This window comes from Mytilus californianus, unplaced genomic scaffold (genome assembly GCF_021869535.1).
Source record: "Mytilus californianus isolate M0D057914Y unplaced genomic scaffold, xbMytCali1.0.p SCAF_15, whole genome shotgun sequence".
Taxonomy (NCBI): domain Eukaryota; kingdom Metazoa; phylum Mollusca; class Bivalvia; order Mytilida; family Mytilidae; genus Mytilus; species Mytilus californianus.
The window spans coordinates 4,908,369-4,920,366 of record NW_026262637.1 but is presented as its reverse complement, the minus strand read 5'-3'; positions in this window follow the sequence as shown (position 1 = coordinate 4,920,366).

Sequence of the window (11,998 nt, the reverse complement as noted above, 5' to 3'; positions counted from 1 at the left end):
TCTTCGGTCTCTGTAGTCATATAAAAGAGCAATATATAGTTAAACATTGCCGGTATGCAAAAAATTTAACTAAAACTATATGATAAGTCAACATCAGGAAGTGATCATAAATATCTATAGTTAATATAAATGTACTAATAAATGATAATTAGATCTGTTTGAATTATTACCTTTATATTAATGATAGGTTATGTTATACTGAAATAAATCAGGTGATTAATCACTGGGGTCAACAAGGGTTGCTAAATTTTGGTTTAATTGGGTTTTTTTTGTAATTTCATACATTATAAAAAATAAGGAAATGAGGTTTGATTGCCAATGAGATAACTATCCACCAAAGTTAAAAAAAAAGTGGATGTGAGCAGTTATAGGCAACCGTACGGCCTTCAACAATGAGAAAACCCATACCGTATAGTCGGTAAAATGAAAAATATGAAATGATTTAATTGAGAAAACTAACGTCCTAATTTATAATAAAACAATTTACGAAAATAAAATATGACAGACATGAACCAACGACAACCACTGAACTACAGGCTCCTGAATTGGGATAGGCACATAAAAGAATTGTTCTCATTTGAACCAACTACCACATCTCCTTATTTTTATATTCTTTGTGATTTATTGAAATATTGACCAGACACCTGTCTACTATTGAAGACGACTGCCTTTTCCTTCTAGATGTCTTTTAGTTTTTCGTGTAGTAGGGTTGCAGTTTCATTGGCATGTGTCCCACATATTTTGTACTTTACCTTAGGTTCAAACAAAATTTGTATTTACTTGCCTATAATGTAATCATACTGGGTCCTCATATACTCTGGGCAGTCTTGTACTAATGTTAAATTTGCCTATAATGTAATCATACTGGGTCCCTATATACTCTTGACAGTCTTGTGTTAATGTTAAACTTGCCTATAGTGTAATCATACTGAGTCCTTAGTTACTCTGGACAGTCTTGTACTAATGTTAAACTTGCCTGTAATGTAATCATACTGGGTCCTTACATACTCTGGAAAGTCTTGTGCTAATGTTAAATTTGCCTACAATGTAATCATACTGGGTCCTTATATACTCTGGAAAGTCTTGTGTTAATGTTAAACTTGCCTATAATGTAATCATGCTGGGTCCTTATATACTTTGGACAGTATTGTGCTAATTTTTAACTTGCCTATAATGTAATCATACTGGGTCCTTATATACTCTGGACAGTCTTGTGTTGATGTTAAAATTGCCTATAATGTAATCATACTGAGTCCTACTATACTCTGGACAGTCTTGTGTTAATGTTAAACTTGCCTATAATGTAATCATACTGGGACCTTATATACTCTTGATAGTCTTGTGTTCATGTCAAACTTGCCTAAAATGTAATCATACTGGGTCCTTATATACTCTGGACAGTCTTGTGTTAATGTTAACTTGCCTATAATGTAATCATAATGGGTCCTTCTTTACTCTGGAAAGTCTTGTGTTAATGTTAAACTGGCCTATAATGTAATCATACTGGGACCTTATATACTCTGGATAGTCTTGTGTTAATGTTAAACTTGCCTATAATGTAATCATACTGGGACCTTATATACTCTGGATAGTCTTGTGTTAATGTTAAACTTGCCTATAATGTAATCATACTGGGACCTTATATACTCTTGATAGTCTTGTGTTCATGTCAAACTTGCCTAAAATGTAATCATACTGGGACCTTATATACTCTGGAAAGTCTTGTGTTAATGTTAAGTTGCCTATATTGTAATCATAATGGGTCCTTCTTTACTCTGGAAAGTCTTGTGTTATTGTTAAACTGGCCTATAATGTAATCATACTGGGACCTTATATACTCTGGATAGTCTTGTGTTAATGTTAAACTGGCCTATAATGTAATCATACTGGGTCCTTATATACTCTGGACAGTCTTGTGTTGATGTTAACCTTGCTTATAATGTAATCATACTGGGACCTTATATACTCTGGATAGTCTTGTGTTAATGTTAAACTGGCCTATAATGTAATCATACTGGGTCCTTATATACTCTGGACAGTCTTGTGTTGATGTTAACCTTGCCTATAATGTAATCATACTGGGTCCTTATTCTTGTGTTGATGTTAAACTTACCTATAATGTAATCATACTTGGTCCCTATATACTCTTTACAGTCTTGTGTTGATGTTAAACTTGCCTATAATGTAATCATACTGGGTCCTTATATACTCTGGACAGTCTTGTGTTAATGTTAAACTTGCTAATGTTTGTCATACTGGGTCCTTATATTATACCCTGGGCAGTCTTGTGCTAATGTTAAACTTGCCTACAATGTAATCATACTGGGTCCTTATATACTCTGGATAGTCTTGTGTTAATGTTAAACTTGGCTATAATGTAATCATACTGGGTCCTTACATACTCTGGACAGTCTTGTGTTAATGTTTAACTTGCCTATAATGTAATCATACTGGGTCCTTATATACTCTGGAAAGTCTTGTGTTAATGTTAAACTTGCCTATAATGTAATCATACTGGATCCTTACATACTCTGGATAGTCAAGTGTTAATGTTAACTTGCCTAAAATGTAATCATACTGGGTCCTTATATACTCTGAACAGTCTTGTTCTAATTTTTAACTTGCCTATAATGTAATCATACTGGGTCCTTATATACTCTGGACAGTCTTGTGCTACTGTATTCAGTATGGTTATCAATAATAAACTCCACAGCCAAATGATACACATCTCTGCTGATGAAGAACCTACAATTCAGCATAGTTTTTTTCAAATAGTTATCTCAAAATTCTAAAACATTTAGCTTTCATCTCCACTGCTTTAATTATAAACAAAATAACAACGGACCAAGTGCAATATGGGAAAAAGATATTATTTTATTTATTGATATATATTCAATTACGTGCGAAATTCAAATGATAAAATCAGACCACAGGAACTTTTTATTTTTAGGTAACAGCGGTATACAAAATGAAAGAAATAAAAAATATGAAGTTTTTAGGCAAGTGAAAAACATGCACTGAAGATACTGAACAGGTTCATATGCCATATGTTCATGATGTTTAATGTTATATTTTACGTAAATTGAAATATTCTTGAAATGAAACTTTAAAAACTTCCATATTTTTTAGATAAATAGTTCAATTTAAATTTATAATTAACAATTGACCATACATTAAAATGGATACACATTATCATTATAAATATCGTAAAAAATAGTGAGTTAAAATTCTTACTTTGATAATACCAAACTTCCGTTCACATAATCCAACAAAATAATTATCATAAAAACATGTAAAAACAATTATCTTTATCTAACAAGACAAGTGAATTTGTACATTAAATTAATTGTTTTACAAGGTAAACGGCTTCTTAAGGTAGAAAATGTAAAATTGTCTCACCTGTTGTGTTTTTGTAATCTTTCCTAAAATATTCAGTTAAGAAGAATAATGTTTAATTATACTGTTATTATATCAAGGTTTATAAACAGACACGTAATTGATGTGTGACATTAAAATAATTCAAATCTGGCATTTATAGCAATTTTTTTTCTCTTTTTTTAATTTAAAAATCAGAAAAAAAATAAATGTGTTGTGTTATAAAAAAGACAAGTCATTGTATTGTATCATGTTTTCTTCGCGATAAAGGAATTATACAAATTCTACCACAAAGTAACAAATAAGTTTATTATAGTTAAAACTGTATAAGACTGTGAGAAAACATATTTTATAAATATTGACTAATGTGCAAAGTTTTCAAGTAGTTTGTCATTATATGAAAACAAGGAAAGCATTATGACAGTTAAGGTTATATGACGATGATCGTGTTAAGTTTTAACCAGGGTTTTGGGCCTCAAGTGTATATTTAATTTATAAAAGACCACACATACCACTATCACCCAAATCCTCTGAAAAAGTTACAGATAAAAAAAAATAACCACAACGAGCAACACAAGATCGAGCTACTGCAACAAGTGTGTTACGATATTTCTCCACTCGAGACAGTTAAATTTTAATATCTAAAGCGCGAGGCTTGCCGAGGTTTTTCAAATAATTAAATTTTAACTGTTAAAAGTGGAGAAATATCGCAATGCACTAGTTATAGTGGTGGAATTTCTTCCCTAATGATGTTATCCTTCCTTTTCAAAGATTTGCAGAAAGTTGTGTTCTTTATATGTGACATAGCCAGAAATTAGTAGTACTTTTGCTAATTAATATTCATAATATGTAGATGAGAATTGTACCACGTGATAATAGTTTGAACTGGACTGGCTTGATATCATTAAAATCTTTAAAACACGGATATTATAAGTTGCCCGTCACAGAGTCCTTGTTTATTATCACTCTGATATTTCCGTAAAGTTGTCAGGCGGTCAAAATCAAAACAATGAACGCGAATTTAGTGAATTTTTCGTGTTTTCGTGAGTTTATTCTTCTTGAAATAGGGGCATTTTAACTTTACGTGGGAACCTAGAGTTCAACGACTACACATACAAGGTTTGGACTTGCTTATTCTTTGGACATTCAAGTTTCAAGTTTCATCCCCGCAACCTTTTTTTGTAATGACCTTGTTAGCCAATTTTCAACACGAAGTTTGCAAATTTGACGTTTCAGCCATTTTAGCCTGTATTTTATACTGCAATGTTAAAAGCCTCTCGCTTCGATTTTTAAAATAGCTCAGGAACCTTGTATTTTGCAACGACAGTCTTTATGTTTCGTTTAAATGGTGTATATTGTTGTGTATATTTATTTTCTGTCCCCGCAACCTGTCTATCACTTAAATTAAAGTTAAAACAGACATTTTTTTTCAAAATTCCCTATCATTTCAATATAATTTCCGTGACCCGTATCCGATTTCTTTAGTATAATATTCAAATAAGCAAAGTGGCGTTGATTTCTGGATATGACGTCATCAGACATGGTCGCCTTTTTTCATGACGTCACAATAGGAAATTCAGAAGAAACCAAGAAGATTTGACGTCATATTTAAATTTCGACTAATCATTTGCCGAGAAAAGATATTTCACTGGTGAGGAGAACAATTTTTTTCACAATCGGTTTGGAAACGTGAAAATAGAGAAAAAAAATAGAGAAAGCCTGACTTCGTACAAGCAAAACAACGCGTTTTACTTACGCACAAATTTCTCCCCCTGCTTATCTCACCTATCTAAACTATATGTCGGAAAATTTATACATCAATATATACCAATGAAATTTATCTTCTCAAACTTATCCTACTAATCCATAATCTGTACATAGATATAGCCGTTCCCTTGAGACTTTGTCTTTTCTAGATCCGTTTGTTTTATTGTCTACGATTCTTAGTTTGTACGATGTGCAAACAGTTGCAATTTCTCAGTTAAATTATTATTGTGATTTCTAAAAGATCTTTTTTTAAGGATTTAGTTAGGTGAAAGTAACTAAAAAAATCAAATTTAAAATTGATACTATAAGCCAGAAGAGCATTAGTTAAGGAACAAAATAAGCTTAAAATATTGATATGTTATGGAACTCCTTTTTGATATATTTGTTTTTTTTTCAAAAATGGCAGGAAAAGTCTGACTCGGACTTTTACCTTATATTCAGCATTGGCATTATTTGAGTCTCAAATCGTAAGAAAAAAATCTAGAATCTGCTTAAATTTTAGTAATGACCTTTGAATGAGCTATTGAAGTCTTCTATGAAAAGAAAAGTGGGTGATGTGGGTCAAAATATTTTATCCTGTATAGTAGGAAAAAGCCAAAGGAGTCCGAACATCTGACAAAAATTCGTAAACCTGATCTTACTACATCCTTACCGACTTTCACAATAATATTTGTATATCAATACGGAGTAATAGTAATTGGGTAAACATTTTGAAAAATTCTTTACTCTGATGCTATTTGTAAAAAAAATCGAGTTCAACGGCAGAATTTAAGAAAAAAGGTATTTCGAATTCAGCTTTTGAAATATAAATCATATTTCTTCAAACACTTTTAAACACGTCAGAGTTTGCACGGACCTGAAATATTGTCTTGCAAGAGTTGTTGCAAAAGTTCTTTAAAAGTGCTGAGAGCGTTGAACTCTCCTATCACGAGTCATCGGATTTAGAAATGTAAATATAAACAGTAGGAAGATGTGGTATGATTGCCTATGTTACAACTCTTTTCAAAGATTTGATATCAGTATTCACAAAATAATTTCAGATATCGTGAAACGAAAAACCAACATACCCTTAATCAGATAATATATTATTTTCCCGTGGGGGGATTTTGCTATCACAAAAAAAAATGCGCGAAAATGTCCCCGCCAAGAGTTTGTATACATCCATTATATTGATGTGAAGGACGAACGAAAAGTTTATGCATTGGAAACGTGAAAATATCCACATTTACAGTATCATTGTCTTATTGGCAGTACATTCTGGATTTTTCATAAATTTATATTTTATTTCCAACAATACGAAGATTTTTCGTTTGCATTCACATAAAAGCATTCTAGAAAATTCCAATAGCCGTAATACCCCACCACTTATAAGTTTTTATACACTTGTACAGTTGTAGGTTTGTTTAGCAGATTAAATAAAATCGCTAATTTACGGACTTTTTATGACCGCTCCTCATTCGTGGTGACACCTGGTACTTCATTTCATTGAATGTCCTATCAAAAACGATTTATTTTGATATATTTATGATAGATTTAAGTTAATTGTTCTGTTATAAAATTATGGATTACTGAAAAGAAAGGGATGTTGGCTTTTTGGCTCTTCTTTTCCTTTATATATGGTAAGTAAATAAACTTGGTATTTACATCATATGTATATTTACTTATTTTAATATAATAAAACTCCTCAACAAAAAATGCGAAACTGTGCGATGTTTATAAAATAGTTTTAAATAAATGAATTCTTTATACAAGTCTTTAATATTAGTTGTGTATTAGAAATATCTCATTCTTATCCGATGTATACGTTCTCCGACCGAATGAATATACTTTGATCAGCAACGTTCTTGGTTCTACATTAGTCAAAATTCAACATTTAAACGTCAAATATTCTTCCTCTCCTTTGATTCTGCTTTTGTGACGGCAAAAAAAAAGAGAGAAAAAAAGTGACCATTCTTGATGAAGTCTCGTAGGAATTACACAATCCGTTAACATGTCGTTAAAGTAGAGCACTTAAATTGGCCTGCATATTATTATTAGAGGAATAGATTGCACTTTCGTATCTGTTGCGATGTTCACCACTATGTATCCATTTTATTTCATTCGTACATTCAACACAATAAAACACAAAAACAAAAACATAAATTACTGATAATGCATGTCTACTTGCTAGTTAGATATGACGGGGATATCCCCCGAGAAATGCAGTTCAAGGAAACCTCATACTCCCTAAACCAAATATCCAATTGTTCAAGAAATCTTTTATGTATTCTGGACCATTCTTGTGGAACATTTTGCCTTTATCGTTACGAAATATTACAATTTTTAATTCTTTCAAATATAAAATACAAAAACAGATCGTTTATTGAAATCAACCAATTGAAAAAATATTGAATATTAATTATTTCATCATGTTTATTTTTTTATAACATTTTATGCAGTAGTATTAAACATTATCATTCTACTTGACTTTTATACTAATGTATCCATGTATATGTTTGCATATTTGTTTATGCTTTTCTATGATGAGGGCCTCAGGGAAGATTAGTTATATAGCTAACTGTGTAACCCTCTTAAAATAAAGTGTTGTTGTTGTTGTTATTGCTACAGAAGTTAACATTCGTTATCATGCATAAAAAAAAAGAACATAAACCAAAAAATATTATGACAACCGAAGGACAACTTGACAATGATAATAAGGATTAAATTGGACACAATTATAACTGAGCGACACCAGGACAACCGTTTTGTTTCTGGACTATCTTTCAAACTCACAAACCATGATGCTGAGACAGCAATAATATGTAAATATTTGGAATTTAATTACCAGTTATAGCCTTGAATGATTTTCAGATTTTGTCTTTGAATAAAATGTTTTAATTACAATCTGAGTACAGAGAATGTACTTTTATTAGCTGAGAACTAATGCAAATGTACGTAATAAATCACACTGAAGTCCAAAGATTATCCTGACTTACATTACATCAGCAGTGGAATTGATCCAAGATTAATGAATAAATTAAAAAGTGTAAATGTGTTGCCAAAAACTCTGCCTTCCTCTGATTAATTTAACGCCACTATCAGTCGCTATATCATGGTGGTCATGTTTTAGTGGTGTACTTAGAAATTTAGCAGGAGTACTGGGGAAAACACCGAACTTCGACAGGAAAACTAATAATCCTAGTCAATTAAGATTGGTCGAATCTTGAACGCACGTTACTACGAGCAGGATTCAAACTTGCAACCTCAGTGTTGAGAGGCTAGTGATAACTGTAGATCAACTACTGAGACTACTCGGCCACTGAGGCCCCTAAATAATGTTCGACGATGTACAATAACTATATAAATTTCTCTCATGAAAAGCACTCCATAATGTTAATACCCATAAATCATACCACTCAAACTGGTCGAAACGATTTAATGATTCCGCTCTGCATAAAATAATCTTTCGTTTATAAAATGTCGGAGCAATGACATGGGATAGATAAACACAAGGTCATCATATATGCCTACAAATTACATGTTAAATCTTAAGTTATAACGTTTTATTGTAGGTGTACATGCAGCTATAGGCAACAATGGGTGCCCGGATGATCCACCAAGCTGTTATACCTACTGTAATAAACAGAAAGGATGTTTGACCGGATACTGTTCCGTAAATAGCCTCTTCCTGATGTGTCAATGTCAAGGTTGTACACAGAAAAAAGACATAAGAGTAAGATAATCTATGAATGTTCTCTTTGGATCATTGTTGTCGTTGTGTTTCTGTCTCACTGACATTTCCTTTTCATATCTGTCAGGCTGCATCAATACACTATAACCGGACAAACATTGGTTATTCCTAATTCTATTTGTGTAGATATCAAGGGTGTATAACAACAACGTTTTAAGTATTTCGTTTTTCTGTGCCTATATAATTATGGAGATAAAGAGGAACTGAGATAAAATAATGTGGCATGTTGGCTTTATGTTTGTGCCTAGGGTTGACAATTAAGAAGAACTAAGATAAGATAAACAAAATTAACGAAAAAAGCTCTAAAATTGACACAACAAGAACCATGAAATTATGTTGTATTGTCTAACAACCTATGATCATTATGATAAATGATACGGTTTAACCATGTTTTGATTTGCTATTTCACACAAATCTATGTCATTTACCGTTAGTTTCGTATCTTTTTGTTTCAGTACAGGAATTACGGTTGCAGCAATGTGAAAGTTATAAAAACACCTGGAGGTAACATCACACACCAACTATTGAGAGACATTGTATATGGAAAACGTCTAAAGGCCAATATATGGCCCCACAAAAAGTAAAAAGAAATGGACTAATTCGCATTAATAAAATTGTTCCATATACTCGGAGTGATTTAGATCTTTCCATATGGTGTGGGAGGTTTCCGTAGTTCAAAAATGACGTTCAACCTATCAATGTCTTAATTCGTACACGACCAACACTTGAACAAATACGAACATAGTATTTACATGTTTTCAAGTGTTAAAACTTCAATTAATTTGCGTGTCTGTTACATCCATACATATAGGTTCAAAAACTTTATTAAACATCTAAACACACATTACATAAAATTGAGGATGGAAATGGGGAATGTGTCAAAGAGACAACGACCCTACCATAGAGCAGACAACAGCCGAAGGCTACATACATATAGGTTCAAAAACTTTATTAAACATCTAAACACACATTACATAAAATTGAGGATGGAAATGGGGAATGTGTCAAAGAGACAACGACCCTACCATAGAGCAGACAACAGCCGAAGGCTACATACATATAGGTTCAAAAACTTTATTAAACATCTAAACACACATTACATAAAATTGAGGATGGAAATGGGGAATGTGTCAAAGAGACAACGACCCTACCATAGAGAAGACAACAGCCGAAGGCTACATACATATAGGTTCAAAAACTTTATTAAACATCTAAACACACATTACATAAAATTGAGGATGGAAATGGGGAATGTGTCAAAGAGACAACGACCCTACCATAGAGCAGACAACAGCCGAAGGCTACATACATATAGGTTCAAAAACTTTATTAAACATCTAAACACACATTACATAAAATTGAGGATGGAAATGGGGAATGTGTCAAAGAGACAACGACCCTACCATAGAGCAGACAACAGCCGAAGGCTACATACATATAGGTTCAAAAACTTTATTAAACATCTAAACACACATTACATAAAATTGAGGATGGAAATGGGGAATGTGTCAAAGAGACAACGACCCTACCATAGAGAAGACAACAGCCGAAGGCTACATACATATAGGTTCAAAAACTTTATTAAACATCTAAACACACATTACATAAAATTGAGGATGGAAATGGGGAATGTGTCAAAGAGACAACGACCCTACCATAGAGCAGACAACAGCCGAAGGCTACATACATATAGGTTCAAAAACTTTATTAAACATCTAAACACACATTACATAAAATTGAGGATGGAAATGGGGAATGTGTCAAAGAGACAACGACCCTACCATAGAGCAGACAACAGCCGAAGGCTACATACATATAGGTTCAAAAACTTTATTAAACATCTAAACACACATTACATAAAATTGAGGATGGAAATGGGGAATGTGTCAAAGAGACAACGACCCTACCATAGAGAAGACAACAGCCGAAGGCTACATACATATAGGTTCAAAAACTTTATTAAACATCTAAACACACATTACATAAAATTGAGGATGGAAATGGGGAATGTGTCAAAGAGACAACGACCCTACCATAGAGCAGACAACAGCCGAAGGCTACATACATATAGGTTCAAAAACTTTATTAAACATCTAAACACACATTACATAAAATTGAGGATGGAAATGGGGAATGTGTCAAAGAGACAACGACCCTACCATAGAGCAGACAACAGCCGAAGGCTACATACATATAGGTTCAAAAACTTTATTAAACATCTAAACACACATTACATAAAATTGAGGATGGAAATGGGGAATGTGTCAAAGAGACAACGACCCTACCATAGAGCAGACAACAGCCGAAGGCTACATACATATAGGTTCAAAAACTTTATTAAACATCTAAACACACATTACATAAAATTGAGGATGGAAATGGGGAATGTGTCAAAGAGACAACGACCCTACCATAGAGCAGACAACAGCCGAAGGCTACATACATATAGGTTCAAAAACTTTATTAAACATCTAAACACACATTACATAAAATTGAGGATGGAAATGGGGAATGTGTCAAAGAGACAACGACCCTACCATAGAGCAGACAACAGCCGAAGGCTACATACATATAGGTTCAAAAACTTTATTAAACATCTAAACACACATTACATAAAATTGAGGATGGAAATGGGGAATGTGTCAAAGAGACAACGACCCTACCATAGAGCAGACAACAGCCGAAGGCTACATACATATAGGTTCAAAAACTTTATTAAACATCTAAACACACATTACATAAAATTGAGGATGGAAATGGGGAATGTGTCAAAGAGACAACGACCCTACCATAGAGAAGACAACAGCCGAAGGCTACATACATATAGGTTCAAAAACTTTATTAAACATCTAAACACACATTACATAAAATTGAGGATGGAAATGGGGAATGTGTCAAAGAGACAACGACCCTACCATAGAGCAGACAACAGCCGAAGGCTACATACATATAGGTTCAAAAACTTTATTAAACATCTAAACACACATTACATAAAATTGAGGATGGAAATGGGGAATGTGTCAAAGAGACAACGACCCTACCATAGAGCAGACAACAGCCGAAGGCTACATACATATAGGTTCAAAAACTTTATTAAACATCTAAACACACATTACATAAAATTGA